A 25,622-nucleotide genomic window follows, 5' to 3' on the forward strand; every position below is an offset into this window, starting at 1 on the left:
ACAAACTTGCCTTTTATTTATAACTCAAAGTTCTATTAGACAGGAGCTACATCCAGTATACATAGTAGCTAGAGGGCCTGTCATCATAACACAAACATAGTAGGGGTTTTATTTTATGTTTTCCTAGATGATAGACTGAATATGTAAATGTCTGTTCTCAATCTAATACTTCAGTATTAGCAACCACAGAGTCTTTCAGATCATATCACAATTAAATGTTGACTACAAAAGAATACACAAAAGCAAAATTCATCACTGTGTTAGCCCCAAAAGACTCCATTTGATATGCTAGCCTATTTAAACGGCAGCAGTGATGAAGCTAAATTAACCAACCATTAGATAGTGAATACTGGTATCCCAACAGGCACAGCTCAGTGACCTGAAATAGACATTAAGTCATTAGACATTAGTAGCCGAACCATATGTGTCCAGTTGGTCTCAAAAATTTTAGTCATAATCCTTTATTCAAATAAAATTGACATAGAAGGATATACAAATAATGGCTGAGCTACTCTAGTTGCGGGGGAAGGAGACCCCAAAAACTCACTTGAGTCTGCACCAAAATTGGCCCTACCAGCCTTCCCAAATAAACCCAAGTGCCACCCCAGTCCCCGAGGGCATGAGGTGGCCCAGCTTCCTCTCCCAGGTTATGAAGGAGGAGAAAAGAAATCCTTCCGCAACCTGCCCCAGGACTCACAACTTCATTCAGACTGCAGAAAAGCCCTCCCGCAGCCAAACTGAACCAAAGGGTGTTTAGAACACAATACCAGACACAAGGGAGCCAGGAGAAACCACAGCCAGTTGGAGAGGTCACCTGGCAGTCAGAATGTTCACACCCTGGCAGTGCGGAGGCCATCACTGATGTCCTCGTCCTCAGGTTAACTCTGGCTCTGCCGCAAAGGGTGCAGCTTCACCCACATGGGGAAAAAGGGGGCTCAACCACAGAAGAAGAAGAAAAGGAACAAAAAGAGGTATAAAACACTCTACTCCAATCTTGGGAGAATCTTTATTCTCTCTCGAGGACACCCGCCAAACTCGGGTACATTCCTCCCTCAACCCAAGCGTCTCCTGCAGAGGCCACGGGAAGCCTCCCCACCTTCCCGCTGGTCACCATCCTTCAGCATCCGCCCCGGCCACCACCACCGCCACCGCAGCAGCAGCAGCAGGGACAGCAATCCTGAACAGACCCCAAAAACTCTGACTAATTAAAGACAAATAATTAAACACATTCAGGCGGGGGAAGGTTGGCAAAGCCCTCCTGCATTGTGTGGCCACCTTGGCACCGAAATGGTTAGAGACCATATCCCTCCACGTCGCCTCCTCTCATTGTGGTGGAGAGCTCTTGAGAACGTTATTAGCTGGGTGTGCGCCTTGCCGTTTTTCCACACGAGGCAGATGGGTAATTACGAAGCTAATAGTCTGATTGAGAGAAATCAGATGCAGTGGTTTGCCCAATTAGATGATACATTAGCTTCCTTCTTTGTAAGCAGCTAATGTGTGAAGCAAAGTGGTATTTTCGAGGGTCAGAATCCTTAAACAAGTGCCGAGTTGCAGATTATTGTATCTCTCTTTTTTTTTCTAATGGAGGAAAAGTGCTAAGTCTTCATTACTAAAAGCATAGAAAATGCAAATCAGCTTCTGAAACAAAAGAGAGAAGGGACAGGCGAGAATATTTGGTGTCCGATGTGTCAACCTACAACATCAATTACATTGAAATGCAATGCATGGCAGCCTAATCAAGGATAGTATAATTGTAATAATTGCGTGCTTTTGTTGGAGAGCTGCTGCTGTTGTTATTTGTCAACCATTTGTTCCTCTCTATTGTTAAGGGGGGGAAAGATTTTTTTTTAATGTAACTGAGAGATTGTGTAGGTAATGGGTGAGCGGGCGGCCATCCTCAGAATGTGGATGAGGGGTCTTGCTTCCCTGCTACATGGCGGCTCCTCCGTGGCCCTGGTGAGTTGCTGGAACAGCAATGTGAGCTTGGGGCAGGAAGGGACAAAGTGGCCGGCCATGTGAGGGTGGGCTTCAGCCTCTGTCCTTGTCACAGTGCCCTGGGACAGAGGCAAGCTGAGGGACAGGCCTGAGGATGCTGGGAGGAGAGCGGTGCTGGCGGAGGAAGCCTCTCACAACATACTTTTTCTCTTGAGTAAATATAACAGGTAGGGAAGAAGGATGGGAAGGGGCTGCTACACCTCATCCTGCTTCTTGAAGTTTGGGCCTACAAAAGGACTTGGTTTATTTTGGTAAAAGACCATTGCCTGCAAAATGCCCAAGAGAAATAGGGTGTGAAATCCTGCATAAAACAACAACAAAATGAAAGTCGCAGTAGCTGGTATTCCAGCCAGGAGAGCACTGTCCATCAGGGTGCAGATGGGAGCATGGGCACTAACGATCAAACCCAACTTGACCACTCACTGGCCTGGGCCAGGCCCATGGCCTTGTTATCCCCTGGAGTAACACAAGGGCACCAGCCATCCTGAGCAGCGCCGTATGGAGAGATACAAACCTCCAACGCTCTGAAGCCTTTGGCAGATAGAAAGAGCTCTCGAAACGCTTCTAAATTACCTAAACTCATTTCTTCCCCTCTCCCTCCCTGCCATCTACTTTTTTTTTCATGTGTGTAGATGTTCCCTCAAATGTACTTATAGAGAAGGGAAAAGAGAGAAAGCCAGCTTAACAGCCACCTTTGGAAAGAACAAGAAAAGAAAACACAAAACAAAAACAAAACAGGGATGTTCGTAGAAAGCCGAAGTTGAGTTGGAAAAGTCTTCTTAGGAGCAGCTCTCAGCATTCAGATCAGATAAGAGGTTTATTTTCTCACTTCAATTGGTCTTGCCAATAGGTTGAAACAGAGGCACAATGGAAATGGGCTAAAACATTTAACAGAGCTGTTAAATCTCATTCTCCACAGCTAAAAAAGAACAATCCCGGACCGTCTTTACCAAGGGGAGGCTTCATGGGCTGTAGGAGGCTTTGCATGTATCCCTGACAATCCTGTACATACTCCAAAACTCACACTAATTAAAAGCAAATAATCAAATACATTCAATTTGAAAAGTTGGCAAACTCGCGTGTATTATTGCGTTAGCACCTTGGCATGGAAATGCTCACATCGCGCTAATCTCGTTGTGCAGAAGAGCTCTTGAGCTCGCTATTCACCAAGCCCATGCCCCCTCCTCCCACCGCCTCCCCTCTGGGCCTGCCTTCCCCACCAGCACCCTGCCGCTCCCCCTCCAAGGCTCCCACTTTAATGGCAAAATAAGGAAAGAAACTGTGCCTCAAGATGAGCATTTGCTAACACTTGGAACTAACAGAGGCTTGACATAGGAAAGAAGTCCTTTCCTCTTGCTGGCTTCTCAGCTATCTAGAGAGAGAAGGTCGGCGTGATGCTGCAGTTTTTAAATAAAGTTTTCAGCAGTGAGCCTTGGCTGAGCTATTTGCAGTCGACATCCTCACCCCCAAAAGCCACCCTCCTGGATACTCTCCTTGTCAAATTGGTGGCTAAATCTGGGCGATGAGCTGACAAAATGAGAAGAAAGCCTCAGATCTGATGCTGCTGCCTCTGGGACTTGAGTTTCTTAGGGGCTGGTTGAAGGATGAGAGGAGGGAGTTGCCCAGAGAAATACAAAACTCCTGCCATCAAGAACGGGGTGAAATGAGCCCAGACTGGCCAGAATTTTTCTGGCAGATCTGCTACCTGAGGCACATTTCTCTCTCATCCTGGGCTGCTGCCAATCACAGCCTCCCAGCATCCAGGGCTCAGAGGAAGATGGGCAGCTTGTCCTCAGCTCCGAACAAAAGAAAAACAAATAAAGTCACATTCAGCCACATGACATTCATGTCAGATGGAAAAGGAGCAGGTCATGTGGGCAGTGCCTGTAGCTGGTTCTGCAAGGCCAAGAAGATACACATGAAGTAGGCACATGTCTGCAGAGCTCCTGGAAGTAGGTGCCTGAAGAAGTCACAAGGATGCCTTGCTAGTGAAACTCCAGGTTTTTCTGTGGGTGGAAAGGCCTTCAGGGCTGTTCCCTGCAAGTGTAACATTTCAGACCAATTTCTAATGTGTCCTGGGTCACCGTAGTAATTAACCAAGAGCATCAATCTATTGGTACTTCTGTTACCTCTGGAAGAATTTTTTGAGGGAAGCATTAGGCAGATGCCTTGGTTGAATCCTTGCAGGTGTAATATGGTGTCAATACAAACAATGTGTTGGACAGTTCTTGCAAAGCTGACCACTCCCTTCTCCTTCATTCTAATACAGTCCATGGACTGCATGATGCCCACTGTCAGGATGACTCCCTTTCTCCTTGCCTAGTTCCTCTTCATTGTTTCATTCCTTATTCAACAACTCACCCAATCACTCATTCCTTAATGTATTCATTCAACAAACACTTAATAAGTAATAAGGTTTTATAGATACTATAATCAACCCTTAGAATACAAAGGTAAATAAGGTTAGATCCAGCAATTCCACTTCTGCATATTTCCAGAATTGAAAGCAGGGACTCAAACAGACATTTGTACACCAATGTTCATAGCAGCATTCTTCAAAATAGCCAAAAGGTGGAAACAAACCAGATATTCATTGACAGATGAGTGAATAAACAAAATGTGGCATATACCTATAATAGAATATTCAGTCTTAAAAAGGAATGTAATTCTGACACATGCTACAACATGGATGAACCATTTGAAGACATTATGCTAAGTGAAATAAGCTAGTCACATAAGGACATATACTGTATGATTTCACTTATATGCAGTACCTAGAGAAGTTAAATTCATAGAGACGAGGGCTGGAGGAAGGAGGGAATGGGAGCTGGTGTTTAACAGGTACAGAGTTTCCATTCGTGAAGATGACAAAATTCTGGAGCTGGACAGTGGCGATGTGAATGTCCTTAGTGCCACTGAACTGTACACTTTAAAATGGTTTCAATGGTAACTTTTATGTATATTTTGCCACAATAAAAAATAATACCAAAAAAAAGTGAGTAAGTTTAGACACAGTCCTCTAGGAACTTGGGGTCTAGCAAGGGAAGAAGAAAGGTTAAAACACATAAATAGTAAATTCAATCCCATGAGGTTGGCACTATTACCACACTAGGCAGAGGGAGACAGGGAGCCAAGATCTGCCAGAGATGGCTGTGATGCTGCCTCCAGGTCAGGTCATCTCCAAGCCTGAGTGCCCTTATCTGCAAGCCAGGATGGTAACAATCTTTCTCTGTGCCTCACAGAAGTGTTGGGAGCACCTACCACGTATCAGGTACCACACCAGGCCCTTTAGTTCATTCAACCTCACATTCAATCAATGAAAGAGAGATTTGACCAGTCATTTCCACTGAGGAAGCAGGGGTAAGAGAGGCTGAGGGGTGGTGGGTTCCACCATCACACAGCTGGCAAACTGGAGCCCCAGGGTTAGAACATAGCCCTGTATGGATGTCAAACCCAGGTTTTTCTCACTATACTATTTGGTCTCATTCAAATTTTACAAGTGGCTAACCGAAAAAGACATACCTAATGAAGAGACAGACTATTAGGATTTAATTGTGTCCTCTCAAAAAAGATACATTGGAGGGCCGGGCATAGTGGCTCACACCTGTAATCCCCACACTTTGGGATGCCAAGGTGGGTGGATCACCTGAGGTCAGGAGTTAGAGACCAGCCTGGTCAACACGGTGAAACATTGTCTCTACTAAAACACAAAAAATTAGCCAGGCGTGGTGGCATGCACCTGTAATCCCAGCTACTCGGGAGGCTGGGGCAGGAGAATCACTTGAACCCTGGAGGCAGAGGTTACAGTGTGAGCCGAGATCACGCCACTCCAACAAGATGGAAACTCCGTCTCAAAAAAATGAACAAACAAAAAAACCAAACATATGTTGGAATCCTAACCCCTAGTACCTCAAAATGTGACCTTATTTGGAAACTGGGTCTTTAAAGAGGTGACTAAGTGAAAACAAAGTCATTAGGATGGGCCCCAATCCAATATGACTGGTGTCCTTATCAGAAGGGGAAATTTGCATACAGAGACAGACATTACCCAGGGATAATGCTGTGTGAAGACTGGAGTGATGCTGCCATAAAGCCAAGGAAGCACCAGAAGCCAGGAGAGAGGCGTGCATGGGGTCTGCCCTGCATGTTCAGAGGGAGCGTGGCCCTGCCAGCACCTTGATCTCAGATTTCCAGCCTCCGGAAGTGTGAGAGTAAACCCGTAAACTACCCAGTTCATAGTACTTTGTCTCGGCATCCCAAACAAGCTAATACAGGGGTCAACCAAGGGAAATTGAGGAGGAGCCTTCTGTGAGGCTTTGAGGACATTCACCTGTGGGCCTTGGGGACTCTGGCAGCCCTCAGGAAGGGGCCGTGAAGCAGACAACTGGGATTCCAGTTTTTCTCTCTCCTGCCACCCCCACTCCTACTCACACTCCTCACTACCCTCCACCAGGATAGGTCTCCTTAAGAACCAGATCCATGATGCTTTGCTTTTGCCTTTTTGTCTCGTCTGTAAGCATTGTTGGAGCTTCAGGGCCGTTCTGACAGCTGTTTCACAGTGTAGAGTTGTTTCCATTGTAAATTACAGGTGGGAGTGCACCTCTGCTCTGGGCCTCACATCACATCCCATACCCACAATGCATGGCTGTCGCACTTTACCCTACTTTTTCCTTTTGGGAACCTAGAACTCTAATCTGAAGGCTACATACTCTCTGAGAAAACCAGGACAGCTTTGGTGCTATAGTTTCAGCACATGGGTTTAAACAGAGCAGGGGCCGAGCTGCCCAGCTTAAACAGATCTGGAAGCCAAGGGACCTGGGAAGCCACATTTCCTCTTCCAATCCTCCCACGCAGTGGCGAGATTAAGCAGAGGGCTTTGCAAAGGAACTCCAGGAAAATACTGATAAATTGAAGAGCAATCGACAAGGCACTCAGGCTCCCTCCCTGAGCTCCACCCAGCCCCCTAAATTTGTGTCAAATCTTTTCCTTCTCCGCATCAACTAAGCTCATGTGTGAATGGAAATGTTTCCGTGCATTAAAGAAAATCAATGAAAATATCTCAAAAACAATTTCAAGCTCCTCTTCCTCCCACAGGGTGGCAAAGCCAGACCCTGCTGTGCTGTGCAGGGGTGCCAAGGACAGCCAAACCCATGTAGGTGGCAGATTTCCACTGGAACAAAGCCACAGACCCTGACACACGCAGCTCACTTCTCCCTCCCAACACAGGACAGCATTCCACAAAGCCAGCCAGCCTAGAAAAATTCTAGCTCTCTTCCCATACCCCTTTTTAGTTTCATTCTTCAGTTCTATTTGTGTATAGTTTTTGCCCCTGACCCCTGAGTAGGGCATCTTTGGTTGCAGTTGAATGTTAGCACTGAGACAGACGGGGGCAGTATGCTGAAGGAAATTGCACAGATATGGAGTCTGTAGATCTAGGTTTGAACATCAGCTCTGCCACTAACTAGTTGTGCCAGTCACTTAACCTCTCTGCCTCTCAGGTTCCTCCTCTTTAAAGTCAGGATAGTTAAATAGATCATGCCTGGTTACTGTGAGTAGAAAATGAGATAATACTAGGTAGGACCCAGCACATAGTAAGTGCTCAGTCAATGGCTAATTACCACCATTATTTTTGTCACCAAAAAAAGAGTTGAAGCCCAACAAATTGCTTACTGATCCCAGCTAATGGCAGCCCCTTTGAGAGCAGACAAAACCGGACAATGTGGATAACTTGGATGGGACCTTTTGCTGCTGGCTGAGGGAGAGCACTCTGGAGCACCTCTAGGAGGGGCATCATCAGAGGTGAAGAACAGCACACTTCAGCCACCAGAAGACACATTGAGAGGTTTATTTAACAGCCAAAGTAACTGCACTGAGGCAGTCAGGCCAGGGGGACATAGAGGAAGAAGGATAGGGAGTCACACGTGGCAGATGTCTTGGCTGAGAGAGAAAGTTCCAGAGAATGTGCGTGGGTTGGGGAACTGGGAGCTTGGGCTCAATTCAGAACAACCCAGCTCCCTTCCAGACGGGAAACGCAACACAAGAGCAGCATCCAGAGGGAGCCCCGGGAGACCCCGGCGAGCCGGGCCTGGCAGCCGAGCCGCCTGCAGCTGGGGGGAGCTGAGTACACTCCGCCTGGCCTTGGAAGTAAAGCTGTTTCACCTGAGAGGGCTAGAAAACGCTCACCCCGGGGGAGGAAAAAGAAGATGGGATTTCTCCTGGGGTCGGAACAGGACCCGGCCAGCCAGAGACAATGGCTCCAAGAGCCTCAACAACTCCACCCCTGTTGACGAGGGAACTCAACACCCTGGAGATCGGCGTGTGAAATCTGTACTGGGGAAGAGAGTCCTCATTTAGCAGAGAAAGTGCTGTGCTATCTATGTGTGAAAGCTTTTTTAACACTGTTCCCTGCTCTCCATATGGCAAACTTCACCCAAATTAGGAGGAACTGATGAACAAAGCTCCAACGACTTGAAAATGAGAGCAAGTTCCAGGGGCCCATCCCAGAGGCAGCTGCGGCCCAGTGCTCAGGGTGGGTCTAGCAGGCCAGAGCACCCAGACGCCTCTCCTTGCACCCCTGCAATCTCACCCTTGGTCCCCAAATGCTCTCCTCAGGGCGAAGCTGTGTTCCCTCTCAGTGGATTAAGTCACCATCATCAATAATTAAAATACTAAGAATCACTACCCCCATTTAGTGTACAAGCACTGTGTTACACACAACACTGGGCACCTTGCACATATTATTTCATGCACACACATCAGTTCATCCTCACAAAAACCCTGTGAGTAGGTGTCTTTATGCCTATTTAAGGTTGGCAAAACCCAAGACCCCACAGGAAGATGCAAATGCAGACTGCTCATTCACTCAAGGTCACAATCACGTTTCTCAGCATCACCCTCGTGCTCCAAGAGTAAGGCCAGGAGCGGGAGCTGGGGGTTTGCTCCCATGGAAGCTGGGGGGAATGGGGAGCTCTGTCCTTTCCCCTCAGTCAGAGAGCAAGTGGCCGGGACCCCTGACAGTGTCACACCATGGGAATTTGTGGGGGCTACAAAATCAATGAGCATCAGGTCTGGAAGGGAATTTAATGACCGGTATCACCTGCCTCATGGAAAAGTTAAGGTTCAGGAAAACAACACTGAGTCGTAAAGTATGTTAATAAAACAGCCAAGACCCAACTCACCTGTGTGTGTTCTATGACAGCATAAAGACATCCAGAAAAAGAGCAACCTCTCCTGTTCATCCTCTACCCTGACTTCTCGCTAGTCCTGGCTGAATGAGGGAGCCCGCCCGAAAGCAGGCCTACTTTATTTGACCCACCCTGCCCCCAACCTACCTCTCCACTAGTCTCACCCATCCCCGACCCCATTTGAACGCAGCTGTTTCTGACTGCAGTTCCCACCACCTCCCTTCCCACATTGCCTCCCTCCAGCCGCACCCCGAGCCCCCACTGGCTTTCCCCCAGGGTCTGGGGGCTGCACCTTCCCCATCTCTTTCCTTCCAGCCTCCCTGGCTGAGCATAGCAGGACAAAATGAAGCTCGATGCAAAGATTTTTAGTATGTTTATCTCGGTTATTGTATTATTTACAGCAACTCCGCGCTGTGCCCGGGGCATTGCGTGGTTTGAAAGACGCTATACAAACTAAAATTGTGTGGCATTGTTTGTTCCTCCACATTCTGTGAGAGAGAACCAATCTAGTAATCACTGTTTTTGCTCCTCAAATCAGGGACGCTCCATTTTGTGTGCATGGTGACTAATCTGGAAATAAAGATTCGTAGCAAATGTATAAGGAGCTCTGGAAGCGGTTGGGGCCCGGCGAATGAAAGAAAGGCAGCGAGGAGGAGGAGGAAAGACCGTGGAGGTGATGTTGATGAGGGCCCGATGGTCCCTCTGAGGAGGGACAGTAGCCCATCCCTGGGGTGGTGGGAAGTGCCACATCACATATCTGTTCCCGGCAGACAGAACAGACCCCGGGGAGCACTTTGCCCCAAAGTGCACAGGGCCGGCTGCAGTCCACCTGCAAACCTCCCTGTGGCTGGGTCTTCACCCCAAGGTCAAATTCTCTGGAGCTGGAGCTCACCCTTTCAGAACATAAGCCAGGGGAGGTGAGTGAGGAGGAGAGAAGAGGCTCACACCATGGCTAGGAATGACCATGTGCAGACCCCAGTCCCTCTTCAAGGGCATGGCAGGAAGAGGGGAGTGGAGGGGCAGTGCCCAGGGTCTCTGGAGCTGGCCAGCTGGTTTCTGGCACCATCCTTCTGCTCTCAGGCCCTTGCCCAGCATAGCAGACCCCAGCCTGACTAGCTCATGTTCAGTCCCAGCGGAGGCATGACACCAGGGTCTGGGTGTGGCAGTGGGACTGTGACAGGGGAGGCTTGCATTTGTGAGTTCACTGGAAGCATTTCCTTGGGAAAGGGGTGAATCTGGACTCACAGCCCAGCGCCAGCTTACCACCCCAGTGCCCTCTGATTTTCACGCTACCCTTTCACTCGCCCTCCCACAGCATGATCCAGCCACACTACTCACAGCCTGCCTTTACTGGCCAAGCCAGGCCTCTTGGTCACTCTCTATCTAGCTTTGCCCTTCAGCCTGCCCAAATCCTATGCATTCTCCAATGTCCAATTCAGAGATCACTTTCTCTGTTACACTTCCATCATCCCCCAAGCCCCATGGCAAGATGACTCAGTCACCATGAAGCCCTAGATCTTCAATTTGTAGGTCTGCAGAGTGCCTAGAGTGACCTCTGAAACAGAGGCCTGTGGGTTTGCCCCCATGGGAGCACATTCCTGCAGGACAGAGACAGGCATGCTCTTGTCTTCAGCATTCTTCCCCTCAGCATCCAGCAGAGTGCCGGGTGCATGCGTGGGAGCCTGGGAGATCCCCCGGCACTTTCACACCCACCTCAACACCCTCACCCCGGGCAACACAGGGCCAGGTCTGAAGCAAAGGGGAGGTGGTCATGAGGAATCAGCTCTTGGTCCAAGATTTTGCTGACTTCTCCTTTCCAGAGGCTTCTCCGTCAATTTCCAGGTTGTGCTGTAAGTTAACAATTCCCAAATAGTTCACATTCTCTCCCTTTGCCAAGTTTGAGCATGTCATCTGCCGAGTTAAACTGCAACCAAGTCACACAGCAATTTAACTGGTCTGATGCATGAGGCCTCACCATCCATTACCATGAGCATTTAGAAGCGAGGTAATTACACGCTGCATTCCTGAAGCCCGAGGCTCCACAGCTACAATCCTGGAGTTTATTATAATAATGGTGATAGGGAGGGGTCCCAGGGATTCCATTTCCAGACTGTTCACATTGGCATTAAAGAACCTCGCAGGAAGGGACTGGGGACAGTGCTGCCCCTCTCAAGGTCAACTCTACCCCAGGAGGAAGCCCTGGGCTGAGCTATCCCACCCCTACCGCTTCGCCCTTGAGGGGCTGGAAGTGAAGCTGCCCAAGGGCAGGGATGGTTCCTTCAGTTTCTCTTGTCCCCAATCCCAGTCCTGCCCCACCTCGGATTGTACAGAGAAGCCGACCCCTTTAGCTTGTCACCAAATGACTCAAAGCAGAACCGAGTCCTCTTTGCTCCAAGAATGAGGAGCTGTGTGAAAGAAGAAGACTTACCCTCACCACAACAAAGTTGAAGCCCCAGCACTGGAGAGCTATTATGGAGCTTTCCAGATCCCACTTTCAAAATGCAAATACCCTCTTGAGAAATCCATGCGATCATTGGTAATAATATGATTAAGTTGGTATGAATTGCGATAGCAGCTTCTTTCCACCTCACTGGAACAGTATCAGCTTTAGGAAAAGTGTTTGACCCCTGGATGAAACACAGGAGTAGACACAGTAAAAAAAGGGGAAGAAATAAATGGCACAGCTTTGCTCATAGTAAACCTTGAGTTAATAATGAGTTAATTGATCAGTGGATGACTCGTTGATTAAGCAATGAATGGGTCACTGGATAGAATAGGTCCAATTTTCCACTCTACCTTTTCCAGTGAAGAAGCCAGTGCTAAGCCCTCTGGCCCCCACACCCACCCCAAAGAATCAGCAATCCCAGGGGCCTCACTGGGCAGAGCACCACTGTGTGCGGGAGGCAGGAAGGTCTGGTCCTAAAGCCCCAGGTGAACATGCTGTTCTGAGGTTTTCCAAGTTATGGAAAAGACCACCTCTGCCCCCACCCTGCCCCCCAACTAAAACCCCCTCCTGCTTCCAGTTACCCATCTAAATCATGGCTGGTCTTAGAAGATCTTTCAAATATTTTATTTTACTCCATTTATCCATCAATTTCCTAGGGCTCCCATAACAAATGACCTCAAACCAGGTGGCCTGAAACAATGGAAATGTATTCTCTCACAGCTCAGAAGACAAGAAGTATGACATGCAGGTGGTCAGAAGGGGCTGGTCCCTCCTGGAGGCTCTGTGGGACAATCTGCCCCGTGCCTCTCTCCTACTTTCTGGTGGCTGTTGGCAATCCTTGGTGCTCCTCAACTGGTAGAGGCATCACCCCAATCTCTGCCTCCTTCTTCACATCACCTCCTGCTCTATGGCTCTCTGTTCTATCTCTAGTGAGGACACTCATGGGATTTAGGGCTTACTCCAACCTAGTATGTTCTCATTTTGATCCTTACCTTAATTATATCTACAAAGACCCTATTTCCTTTCCAAATGAGGTCACATGTGCAGCCGACCTCCAGGTGCACATGAATTTTGAGGGAGGACATTATTCAATCCACTCATCTTCTTAAAGCCAAACAGCAAGAGATGAACTTGACGCCATCATAACAAGGGGAGTAAATGATGAGGAAAGCTTCTTGGGAGTGAAAGGCGTTGGTAAGGTCCCTCTGACAGAAGCTTTCCAACTCTGCTCAGCTCACCTTCCCCCATCCCCACCTCCAGGCCTGTCAAAATCAGAGTATGAATGGCAGGGGTGAAGGGAGATGGTCATTAGGTCTCACCACATCAGGAAACTGAAAGTGAAGACCCCTGGGTAAGGTCAACCACAGAGGACAGACAGACCTCCTGGCTTTTATCCTCAGAGTCAGCCAGGCCAACGTCACTTTTAGCTTCCCCTGTGATCTCCTAAGTATCTCACTGAGCTATGCCCTGATCCTGCAAATCCATTTCTGGCTGTCTTTGTGAGTCATGCTGTGGTAGACAGCCTCCAAGATGGCCTCAGTGACTCTGGGTTCCTGGTCTTTAGGCACTGTGTGGTCTTTTCCACTGATAGAGCTGACCTGTGTAACCAATAGGATAGCACAGAAATGAAGAAGTGTGATTTCTGAAGCTAGATCATAAAAGATACCACCTTCTGCTTTGCACTCTCTTGGTTCATATGCTCTGGGGAAAGTCAGCTGCCATGTTATAAGGATACTCAAGTAGCCCAATGAGGATGTACGCATGGATAGAAACTGAGGGCGCCTGCCAGTAACCAGCACTCACACTTGCCAGCCACATGTGTGAACTATTTTGGTGGTAGATTCTCTAAATCTAGCACAGTCTTCATAAGACTGCAACCCCAGGCAACCATGAGGACAACCATATAAGTGAACCACCCAGCTAAGCCACTCCAACCTCCCAGCTCCTAGAAATTGTGTGAGATAATGTGTTTATTATTGTTTTAAGACACTAAGTTCTAGGGTAGTTGTTGTGCCTCAGTAGACAACTAAGGCGACTACAATTAACAATAACTTATTATATATTTCAAAATAACTCAAAAAGTGGAATTGGAATGTTCCTAATACAAGGAAGTCATAAATGCTTGAAGTGATGGATACCTCAGTTACCCTGATCTGATCATTACATGTATACTTCTATCAAAATATCACATATATCCCATAAATATGTATAACTATGCATCCATTAAAAATTTTTGAAAGTAGATAACTAATACACATACTCTGCCACATCGTCATTCATTCATTCAACGAACATTTACAGAGCAAACAAAATGAGACAGACATTCTTGAGAAAAAATGTTTAACATGTTTAAGATCCTCAAGGATCTTAAAACATAGTTAAGAAGAAAAGATTATAGACCCAAGTCAGTCAAAGAACATTGACCAAAGGCTGCTGAATTTAAGAATATGGAGAAAGAGCACTGTGGCTGGGGGGAGTGTTTCTCAGCTGTCAACAGAACACAGTGACTTCAGTAGAAAAGACATTTGTGGGAAGGAACATGGGAAGCTCACAGAGGTGATGGGAATAACAGAGAAGCAGCCAACTTGCAGAGCGGGAGGCAGGAGCTGAGGACGCAGCCACTGCATCCCTGGGTACAGTCAGGCCAGTGGCCCCTGGCCACTCCTGTCACCCACTGGACATGCACAGACTCCACTGGATGCTCATTGCTCTCCCCAGATTGAAAGTCCATCAAACTGGCCAAGACTACATCACTTGCCTGTGCGTCAATACCAAGAGACAGGCAGAGCACATCTGCCCCCACTACAGCTTCTGAAGGGAAAGCAGGGACCGCTACAAAATGCGTGAATTGCCCCTAAGCAGGAAACATACAGAAATGTCAAGAAGCCACTGCTGAGAGGGAAGGGTCATTTGGGGCGTGACGTAAGGTGGTCAGGAACTAGACCATTCTTCTGCTTCCTCAGGCTGGACCCCCAGCATGCTCAGTTTCCTCATCAAAGAAATGGCACAAAAGTGTCTTCTCCCTCTCTCCTTTTCTACTTCCTTGCCCTAAATGTGAAGCCTTCTTTCTCTAATAGAGAAGGAGGGATCTAAGACAGATGGTTTAAACTAGAATGAGTTTCCGCAGATGGAACTTAATAAAGATTTTCCTGATAGATAGGAATGCCACACCATGGCCTGTCAAGTACATAAAATGGGAACTTAGTGGTCTCAGCAGGAATCAATGACGCTGATAATATGATGGGGAGCAAACCAGGTCCACCCTCTGCCCACCCAGGCTTCCAGGGGTGGTTGGTTGTAGCAGCCATTCTGTGCCTGCTGTGAAAACAAGTGGGAACATTGGAAGTGAGCAAAAAGACTTCTGAACACCCACAAAATATGCAAGGAGGCCAATATTATACACTCTGCCAAACTGCAGCATAATCAACTCACCAAGCCTCTTGCTGTCCCCAGAGGAGGGCTGCCACACTCTCACCCCACGCCCATTGGTGCAGCAGCCAGAAAGGAGCCCTTAGGTCTAATGCAGTCCCTGGCTTCTCTGAAGCACTGCCCCCAGCTGTGCCCATCCTACTCCACCTCTAAGCCCAGGCTGTAGAAATGCACCCATTTTTAATTACCCAGCTCCCCCAGGAACTCCTCTTTGACCACTTCAGCCTGATAGCCCACAGCACTGTCCATCTGTGCCGCCCACTTCAGCAATTAATTACATGTCACCTTGAAGGCTTGCTGCATCATGAGCTAACCCACCCAGCCAAAAAAGACCAATGTCTATCAGCCTGGATGCCCAGGGGTACCCATCTCTCCACTCAGCGATGATGTTGGCAAAGCTCAGAAAGCCTTGAGAATCCCAGTGTCTCCCATCCAATTCAAGCTACAACACCCCCTCCACCCTGGCAAGTCTGAGCTCTACAAAGGCCCAAAGCAGTACTTCTAATGTTCTCTCTGCAACTTTGAGCAAAAGCCCAATGGCCTACTGTATCACAAGAGATGAGGGACATCACCTCCCAAGGGCCTGCAGCAACTCAGAAACAACTTCATGCCACAGCACCTCCCTCTCGGCCAGGTGGGTCTTCACCTCTGCCAGACACCTGTGCTCACAGCTGCTTTGTGCTTCTTCCTCATGTGACTTTCCTCAGCCTCTAAAGTCTGGAAATCCTTATCATTATATTAACAAGGCCTTCCGTAAAGACAGGACTAGAGAGTCAAACAACAGGTGAATGAGCAGGGTGGAAAAAGAGATGAGTGGATGGCAGCCATCAGGATGAAGGCTGCATGCTCTAACCTCCTGTCACCCCTCCTTGCTTATCTTGTGCCTTCCTCTCCATCCTGGTCCTGCCATCATCCTGGGGGACTTCACAGGTGTAAGGACAACCCTTCGATGCTTCAGCCTCATATCCCTTGACCATCTCCATTCCATCGACTCTGACCCCTTCCAACCCTCATCTCAACTTTTCAACATCTTCAGTCTGAAAAGTCAATCCCCTGCTCTGATCACAGTCTCATTCTTTTCCTCAATTTCCCTTTTTTAAAAAAAAAAATCACTGGCACTTTCTGTCCCTGACAAGTTAACTTCTCTCCATTGATCAGCTCCCTTCCGGCTTCACATCCTTCCCTTTCTGAGACCTCACAGTCCACCCCTTCAATCACTTCCTCACCATTCTCTGTGAGGCCTGCGTCCATGACTTAAAGTCTGAACTGGGATCCATCAAACTCCCCTGCTCCTACAGCCAGGTTGCTGAGGCTGGAGAAACCCACACCATCTTTTGAGCTGGACTCCCCATGAATCTGTGGCCTCCAAATTCAATCCTACCACCAAGTCCTCCCTCTCCATCCTCTTCAACAACCTTTCTTGATATTTTCTCTCTCCTTAAAACCCCTCCCCTACCACTTTCCCCTCACTGGATCTTAGCCTCAACGCCTTCACAAAGACTTTGGAGGCCCTAGAACAAGCACTCCCTAAGCTTCCTCCCCATCACTGACCTGCCTCCACCTTAGCCTGGCCTTTCTCCTTCCTTCTGCTTCCCTCCTCTCAGCCGAGGCAGACCCTTCCACCTGGGCTCTGGATTTCACCCCCTCTCATTTCCTCAGGGGCCACATTCCGTCCGTCACTTTCCCCTTCTCCTGTCTCTTTGGTCCCTTTCTGCTGCCTCTTTTCCATTGGTATGCATCCTAAACATGCTCAAGTCTCTCCATTGTTTTGTTTTGTTTGAGTCACAGTCTCACTCTGTTGCCCAGCTGGAGTGCAGTGGCATGATCATAGCTCACTGCAGCCTCAAACTCCTGGGCTCAAGCAATCCTTCCACTTTAGCTTCCCAAGTAGCTGAGACTACAGCCACACTTGGCTAGTACTTTTTAATCTTTTTAGAGATGGAGCTCTCACTGTGTTGCCCAGGCTGATCTCCAACTCTTGGCCTTAAGCAATCCTCCTGCCTCAGCCTCCCAAGTGGCTAGGATTACAGGCGTGAGCCACTGCACCCAGCTCAGCAATTATAACGCTGTAGTATCATAAACAATTCACCTGTCTGTCTTTCCCTGTTGGCTTATAAGCTCCTTGAAGGTAGGACCCTATATAAATTCAACTTTATATATTTCAACAGTTCCTGGAACATGACAGACCCAGCCCTGTTACACAGAGAATGCACTAAACACATTGGAGCCATTGAGCAGACTGAACTGAAATGGAAAACAGCACCCATTCACAAAGTATTGTCATTCTGCTTTGCACGTGATCCCAAATCTGAACTTTCAGTTCAACTATTTTCTTATTCAGGTCCACATACACTTGGTGTTCCTTTTCTTTCAACCACAAATCAGCTAAGCTGAATACTAAACATACTTTCAGAGCTGCCTGAACCTGCCTCATGTTTTTTTTCTGCCTCTGTGCCTCCCTCACAAACAGTCTCCACACCCCTGTCCTTGTCCCTCTGGCCAAAGATCAGTCTTCATCCAAAACCAACTAAAACAGAGCCTCTGAAAAGGCATGCCTGGCCTTCCTCAGTCAGAACCACCTCCCCTTCCTCGCATTACTTAGCACTTTGCCCCTGGTCTGTCACGGCATCCCCACAACGTATTAGGTTGGTGCAAAAGTAATTGCGGTTTTGGCCATTGAAAGTAATGGCAAAAACCGCAATAACTTTAGCACCAACCTAATACTTTGCACTTGGTTGGTTGCACAGGCTTCTAGAGGACAAGCGTGGGACCTGCCCTGGAAAGGCAGTAATAATCGTGTGGCACCAGGTTGAACGGAAGGCAGTGAATCCACTCCAACGTGCTCTTTACATCATCACTCCTCCGCTTTCCACCTTCTCAAGCAGCTCCAGGAGGCCTCTAAAGAGGCCTTGAAGGACAGGTTCTTCACCTCTTGAGCAGAGGAAGACCTTTCGGTGAAATTACCAGTGCTATGAGGGGATACACCAAAGAACAGGAGAAAAGAGATGCGATAGTTCTCCACCGTTCTGTAAGGCCCTGAGAGGGAAAGCCATGCTTTTCCTCATTTGCCTCTGTAGTATATGGCACAGTGCAGAATATGACTTGCTAGATATCACACTGTGTGCTCCATAAATGTGGTTATTGAACAAGAATAATAATACAATCCTTCCCTAAGAAATTATGAAAATATGCGTGTATATGTGTGCATCTGTGTGTATGGAGAAACAGAGAATGAACTGACTTATGCAATTACAGGCTCCGACAAGTTCAAAATCCATAGGGCAGGTAAGTCTGAAATTTGTAGGTAAGGTCAAGAAGCTGGAAGAGCAGATGATAGTTGGTGCCGCAGTCTTGAGGTAGAATTCCTCCTCCAGGATACCTCAGTTTCGGCTTAAAGTCTTCAACTGATTAGATGAGGTCCATCCAAATTTTCAAGAGTAACTCCCTTTACTTTAGGTGCTAATCACATCTATGAAATACTTTCACAACAATACTTAGATTTGTATTTGATGAAATAACTAGGTACTGCAGCCTAACCAAGTTGATACGTAAAACTAACCCCCACACCCTGGAAGATGAGATGATCAATGGAAACATCCAGAAGGATATAGGCACATGCCACCAACCTTGCCCATCAGCAGTGAAGGGGTGCAAGGCCCTGCATCATGGTAAGCTACACAAGAGCACCATTTTTCCTAGCATATGGACCATCTGCTGAGTGTGACTTTAACCTTGAGCTTTCCACTAGCCAAGTCACCCAGCCTGATTGTGGCTAGATTGGGGAAAGACCCCCAAGTTTAAGAGAGAGCCAGGTACATTCTGACATTATAAGGACGGAAGAATGAATGTCCTGGTGTCTCCCTGTGCTTCCAGCAGTAAAAGGTGAGTCCTTGAGGACACTCAGATTCAGGTCACTGAAGGAGCTTCCATATCTGTAGCTATGGGAATTCATTCAATAAATTTTTATTAAGCATCTATTATGTGTCAGGCTGTACTCTAAGGGCCAGGTATACAACCATGAGCAAAACTAAAAAAGTCCTTACCTCATGGAGCTTATATTGTAGCAGGTCAGGTTTCACTCACCTGAAAAATGCATGCAATCATATGGACTGTCCATCATAACACATATCTGTTCCACGCAGCCCACAGGACCTTTTACTCATCTTGAAGGGCCAAACTCACATAGACCAACAAAAGGCAAGAAGAGCCCTACTTAGAAAATGAGATGTTCACAAAGAAGACTCCAAAACACTAGAACAAAAATGTATATGAGAGGAGCAATGTTAAATGCACAGTATGTTTGCCATAATCTTAAGTAGTCAATTAATCAAAGGGTGTTTATTAGGCATCTTCAATGTCTCAGAAAAAATAAAGTTCCCATGGTCTGCTTTCATTTTGGATACCTGTCAAAGCCTTGGACAACAACAGGCAAGCTATTTCAGGTAGTGCTAAGCCCCTTCCAAATTGTGGCTGTGGATGTCAGGGATGATTTCCGCTCACTCTCAGTCCCTTCTTCTCCCTCCTTTAGTCCTTCACTTTCACTTTTATGCAGAAGGGAATGAGCAAAATCTAGGGCCCCTTTAATCCATTCCATAGGGGTATAGGGGCTTCCCAAGTAATTTACTCCAAAGAATCATGCCGCCCTTTGTGCCCTCTCTCGCTTGTGCACTCTCTCTCTCTCTGCGTGTGTGTGTGTGTGTGTGTGTGTGTAACATACACATACACTCTATATCCCAGAAGTCCCAAATCCAGTGAGAAACCCAGATGCAGTCCTGGGATTCAACCACTGGCACTTGGTAGAGTGAGTCCACCTGTAGGATGTCAGGCCTCCGGGTAGGACCTTGGGGGCTGGGGTCCAGGCTCCTTTCTCCCACACCTGGGCCAGCAGAGGCACCTCAGCACCAGGACTCCCTCACCCTCTGAGATGCTCCAGCCAGGCCTTGCAAGTGAATGAACTGGGTAAAAGTCCCAGCCCTATGTGACTTTGGGAAGTTAAGGTCAAGCCTCAGCACTCTCATTTGTAAAATGACGATAATCATGCCCTCTCAGGATCAGCCAAGGACTCAGTGTAACAATGTGGCACGACACTCAGCCCAATGCAAAGGGCCATAGCAAGGACTCCATCAGTAGGGCTGCCTCATCATCATTCCTAAGTCATCCCCATCATAATAGCTTAGTGCTGTGTTAAAGGGCTGTCAGGTATTTGGGGGGTAGAGGGTGAAGGGGTTGCTGTTGCTGGCTGTTTGTTTTTATATGACCCCTTCAACACTTGCAATCCATTAGAAGAGTTGTGATTAAGCAGATAAGTCAGGGAAGTGATTAATCCAACAGTGCCCTCTCTTCTAGGGGTGATAAAACAAGGAGCTCTTTACACACGAGCAGCTCCACCTTTCCAGGGCCCTCCCATCCCACCTTTCCTCTGACCTCCAGGGAAAGTCTGGTGGCCACGCCATTAGTTCATGTGGCTAGTCACATGTTCATTGATCCTCCCAGTTCTATAAAGTATCTGACCACAATCTGAAAGAAAGGAAAGGAAAATCTAAAAACTCTAAAAAAAAGGAAAGGAAAAAAATGCAACTGAAAAATAAACTGAGCAAATAGCCCTTTATCTGCTACCATCATCAAACTTCCGGTCCAGCTTTTAGGCCCATGCCCATGAGAGAGCATCTCGGGGTCGCATCCCTCCTGCAGGCTGCTCACCAGACTCCTAAACATTCCAGGTGGGTCACATACACTCCGACCCCACAGTGGAGCCAGTGGAAATTCACCAGCCCCATTCCTGCTCACTCCGGGTCACTGGCCCCTCCATCTGCATCAGCTTTTCTGACTGGGCAGCTCCTGTTTTCCAGGCAGTGTGCTGCAACCCCAGAGGGCAGACACCTCGGGACTCACCCTGTGGTCTCACTTTCCAGCATCGGGCCCCTTGGATGCTCTCCAGCCCCAGCAGGTGAGGAGTGACCCTTGACTCCTCCCTTAGCCGGGTCGGAGGAGGCTTCACCGCCATGGCCCCACACTGCCCATTTCTTCCACATCCTTTGCCCCTCTCGGAGTCCTCCTATACTCCCACCTACTTATGGCATGCCACTGGTTCATGTGTCTGTCATTCTGTCTGGATACACGCTCCTATAGAAGAGGAAAGATGGGCAGAAAGAGCCCAGACTTTCACTGAAAAAGACCCCACAAGTCTCCCGAACCTCAGTCCTGGCCATTCTTGTCAAACATTCATCCGAGAGAACCAGATTGCTGCTGCTACTGCTGCTGCTGAAATTAATGGAATCTGGCAGGAAAAGCTTTTGTTTTTCCAATCCAGGATTTTGCCAAGCAAACACAGGGATCTTGTTGAAAATGGCTGCTGTTGAGGAGTCGATTTCAGTGCAGTATGGAAGCTCCCAGCACACCACCCTAACCCATGCACACCACATACGCAGGCACTAAATCCTGTCCTCAGAGATGCTGGTGAATTTTTTTTTCATGCAAATAAAATGTTAAACAGGAACCTTTCAGGATCCCTGCCATGGACAATAAGCAAGTGCCAATTCTCCTTCTCTCCAATGGCAGCGGCTCCAACCCGACATTTTGTGACTTGGAGATGCTGATTACAGGTTCAGCGGATTTGAGCCAGGGAACCTGGAGAAAATCCTGTTGCCTTGAAGGATTTCTATCCTCCGTATCCCAATGCCTATCAACCTGGCCTGAGGTTCTAGTGCCCAAATGGGTAGCCCTACTGGCACTAAAAGGATAGATAGACATGGATTGCATCAAAAGTGCACTCTGATTTCCCAGGTGAAGACAGAATCCTTTTTCCACATGCCTTGAATAGGTCAAAACTGCCATGGTCTCCTCCCCCTCGCTTTTCCACCTGGTTTCATCCCACAGATAGAGCCGAAAGAGGGATTGGGTTACGCCGCAGAATTGAAAGGTGGCGTTTGTGCCTCCACCTCACTCCACCACAACTGTCCCCACCCCATTGTTTTAGGGGATCTGCAGAGTCACCCCTATGGAGGCTTTTGTTGAAACAGAAACTCTGCATGGCTTAAAAGGAACTGAATTAAGTAGGAGTGTGAACTGAACACAGCATTTGTTTTCCATTAGTATCATTTGAGAAGAAAGAAAGAAGCCAGTGAAGGGGAAATGGGAGGCCGTGGGTGCCATCTTTGGCAACAGTCAGTTCACAGGTGGCTTTGGAAATGTGGCTTTACCTTTAAATCCCTTGAAATAATCCCAGTCCTCACTGATCTCTAGGTACAGCCACAAAAGTGAATAGTCAATTAAACATTGCTTCACCCGTCACCTGGTGTGGCAGGTCATGGCATCCCAATGAGACAGAAAGAGCCTCCTAGGAGGAGACAGTGTCTTGAATGTCCCATTGGTCCTCACGTAGCATGGATTCACTAAATGTTTGTGGAAGGAAGAAAGAAAAGAAGGGAGGGGAGGAGGAATGTAACAATGAGAAAGATAAAAAATATTTGGTGATTTGTCAAATGAAAATAGTGGTAATTATCTCTCACTGAACACAGATAAGGAGAACCCTGTAGCATCCACACTGTTGGAGCTCCCTGCTAGGTCCCCTCCCCAGTGCTCCCATTCCCCAGCTGCTGTGAATATTGGCCCACAGCTGCCTCCTTGCTCAAAGAACTTTCAACAGAACAGCAGCCACCTCACCCCCAGTGTAAACCCCGCCCCCCCCCGAAGGCAGCCCACGGCCAATACCTGACTGACATGAAGATGGAAAGGCAGCCCCCTTGCCTCAAGGTGGGCCCCACTCACTGGTGTTATCTACGCACAGGAGCTCCTTGTGGCCCAGGCTGAGGCAGGTCTCCAGCTGAGATCATCCCAGCCCCCGCGACTATCCACATCCTCGCTTAGGGCCTTCTCAGCTCTACCCAGCCTCCCTCACCTGCCTTCTCCTAGGACAGCCTCCAATTAGCCAGGTGTACCCCAATCCCTGTGGCAAGCTCTGCCTCACGAGAACCCAAACTAAGACACAGAGATCCAGTTAGGAAAGAGCAGAAGGGAGCTCCCTCCTCCAGTTCAGTTTTCTCATGATAGGAATGGCAGGCCTCACCCATACATGGATTATTTCTAAATTAATTAATTTTGGGTGTGATGGTGTGTGTCAGAATGATAGAACTACCCCTTTCCCCCCAGATAAGTGTTTATGCATCTATAAAAATGAACTGGCACCTCCATCTTGATTGACATATTTGGTGGAACCAACTAGCTCACATACTATTAAGAAACGGGAGGAGCACGTGAACATGGGTGAGCTAGGAGAAACCCTCAATGAGTGTTCATGCTATGGGGAGCTGCACCTATTTCATCAAGGCTGCAAATAGGAAACAGATGGCACACTCAAATCAGTCTAATTTGATGAAGGTCTAATATAGGAACCATTTTTTAAAGGCGTGGGCAAGGTAAAGGGAAGTCACAAGGCATTGGTATCATAGCCAAGGCTCGTAACAGAGGAGCTGTTACTACCCTCTGCCTGAAGGGATGAAGGCAGAGGGAGTAGCCACAAGAAAAAAAGAGAGTCCTCGACACAGCCTGAGGGCACCCCTCGGGAAGAGAGCCAGGAAAAGTACCCAGATCTTACCCACTTTCTTCCCTCTGTCTCCCAGCAGGACTCCCCAGTGAGAAGCCAGGAGGCCCAAAAAGTCTCCTGAGCTGAGAGGAGAGTTGAAAAGCATGGCAAGTGGATATAGAGGAACAAACACAAGATAGCCAGCTTCTTGAATGTTTTATATTTTTAAAATATTTTTAATTAAAAAGTGTATTTTTTTTGAGACGGAGTCTTGCTCTGTCGCCCAGGCTGGAGTGCAGTGGTGCAATCTTGGCTCACTGCAAGCTCCGCCTCTCGGGTTCACGCCATTCTCCTGCCTCAGCCTCCCAAGTAGCTGGGACTACAGGCACCTGCCACCATGCCTGGCTATTTTTTTTTTTTTTTGTATTTTTAGTAAAGACGGGGTTTCATTGTGTTAGCCAGGATGGTCTCTGTCTCCTGACCTCGTGATCTGCCCGCCTCGGCCTCCCCCACCCAAAAAAAGTATACTTTTTAATTACCCCATGATGTGTTCTCAAATCCAGAATGATCTCAAGTGCATTCTATTATTTTCCAACATGTCAATATTCAACTCTTCAGACACCTGTAGATCTCCTTATGAGTTTATTGGAAAGAACCCATTGAATCGATCCATTCTCAGGCACATACCTGTTCATTCAACATCATACGTATTTGCCATACACCAGAGCAAGTTGCCATACACCAGAGCAAGAGCTGGGGATATAAAAATGAACAAGACAGATACATCTCTTAACTCCATGGAACTTAGAGTTTTCCTTCTCCTGTTCTACCTGGAACCTCCCTACCTGTGAAAAGTTAGATCTCAGTTCTCCTCATTATTCCCAGAGTCATTTTAGGACCCTCAATATCATCAGGATTCTAAATGGGATGTTGGAATCTGTGTGCAACAGGTAAGTTATGGGTGCTAGACAAAGCCTAATGTGGAAGCCTGTGCCATCTGAAGAGGTTAAGGAGGCGGTGTGTGAGTATTTCCTGGGACTTAGAGGCACCACGGCCACTAAGTGGCCAAAGGCAGTGTCAGCTCCTGCACCACCAGCTGGCGGCATCTGGGAGGCCTGGTCACCTGGGTCCTTGTCTTCCTCCCTTACTAGACTGTCAGCACATTGAGGCTGCCTGGCACCATGTTTGCTAAAAGAATAAGTGAGTGGCTCAAGGCCCAGTCCTGTCATAAGATCTGAAGAGCCATGTCTGTGACACCACTCCTGGCTCCTTGGGAGGAATTTGATAAACACTCATTCAATTATACTAACCTGAATTTTTTAAAAATACACTCAGGCCAGGTGTGGTGGCCTACACCTGAAATCCCAGCACTTTGGGAGGCCGAAGCCAGAATTCCAGACCAGCCTGAGCTAGTATAGTGAGACCTCATCTTTACAACATAATTTAAAAATCAGCCAAGCATGGTGGCACACACCTGTAATCCCAGCTACTCGGGAGGCTGAGGTTGGAGAATCACTTGAGCCCAGGAGATAGAGGCTGCAATGAATTATGAGCGCACCACTGCACTCCAGCCTGGGTGGCAGAGTGAGACCCTGTCTCAAAATAAATAAATAAATAAAGTAAGTAAAAATAAAAATAAAAAATACACTCAGGAAACAAATATACACAAAAAGAGCTCCGATACAAAGGTAAGAGCTCAGGGATGCCATCGCAGCTGTAAAGCAAAGTTGAAGGCCCAAGGAAGGAGGTGGTAGAACAGGCTGGGCCCACTCTGGAGAGAGTTCCAGTGGGGATGGGAGACATTTCATTTATTAGTAAGTTAATAGTGTGATGGGGCACATGACATCTCCTCCCACATTTCCATCTTCAGGTTCCGTGAAAATTCAGGTTGCAGGAGAACATAGACAGCACATTCCACCGGCCAGAGGGCCCACCATAGTGACCACGACTCCAAACAACTCAGCCCCAACAGTATTGTGAAAACATCTGGGTGTCAGTGGAAAGAGCCCTGGTCATTGCGGCAGACAGACCTGGCTTTTAATTCTGG

This window comes from Gorilla gorilla, chromosome 1 (genome assembly GCF_029281585.2).
Source record: "Gorilla gorilla gorilla isolate KB3781 chromosome 1, NHGRI_mGorGor1-v2.1_pri, whole genome shotgun sequence".
NCBI lineage: Eukaryota > Metazoa > Chordata > Mammalia > Primates > Hominidae > Gorilla > Gorilla gorilla.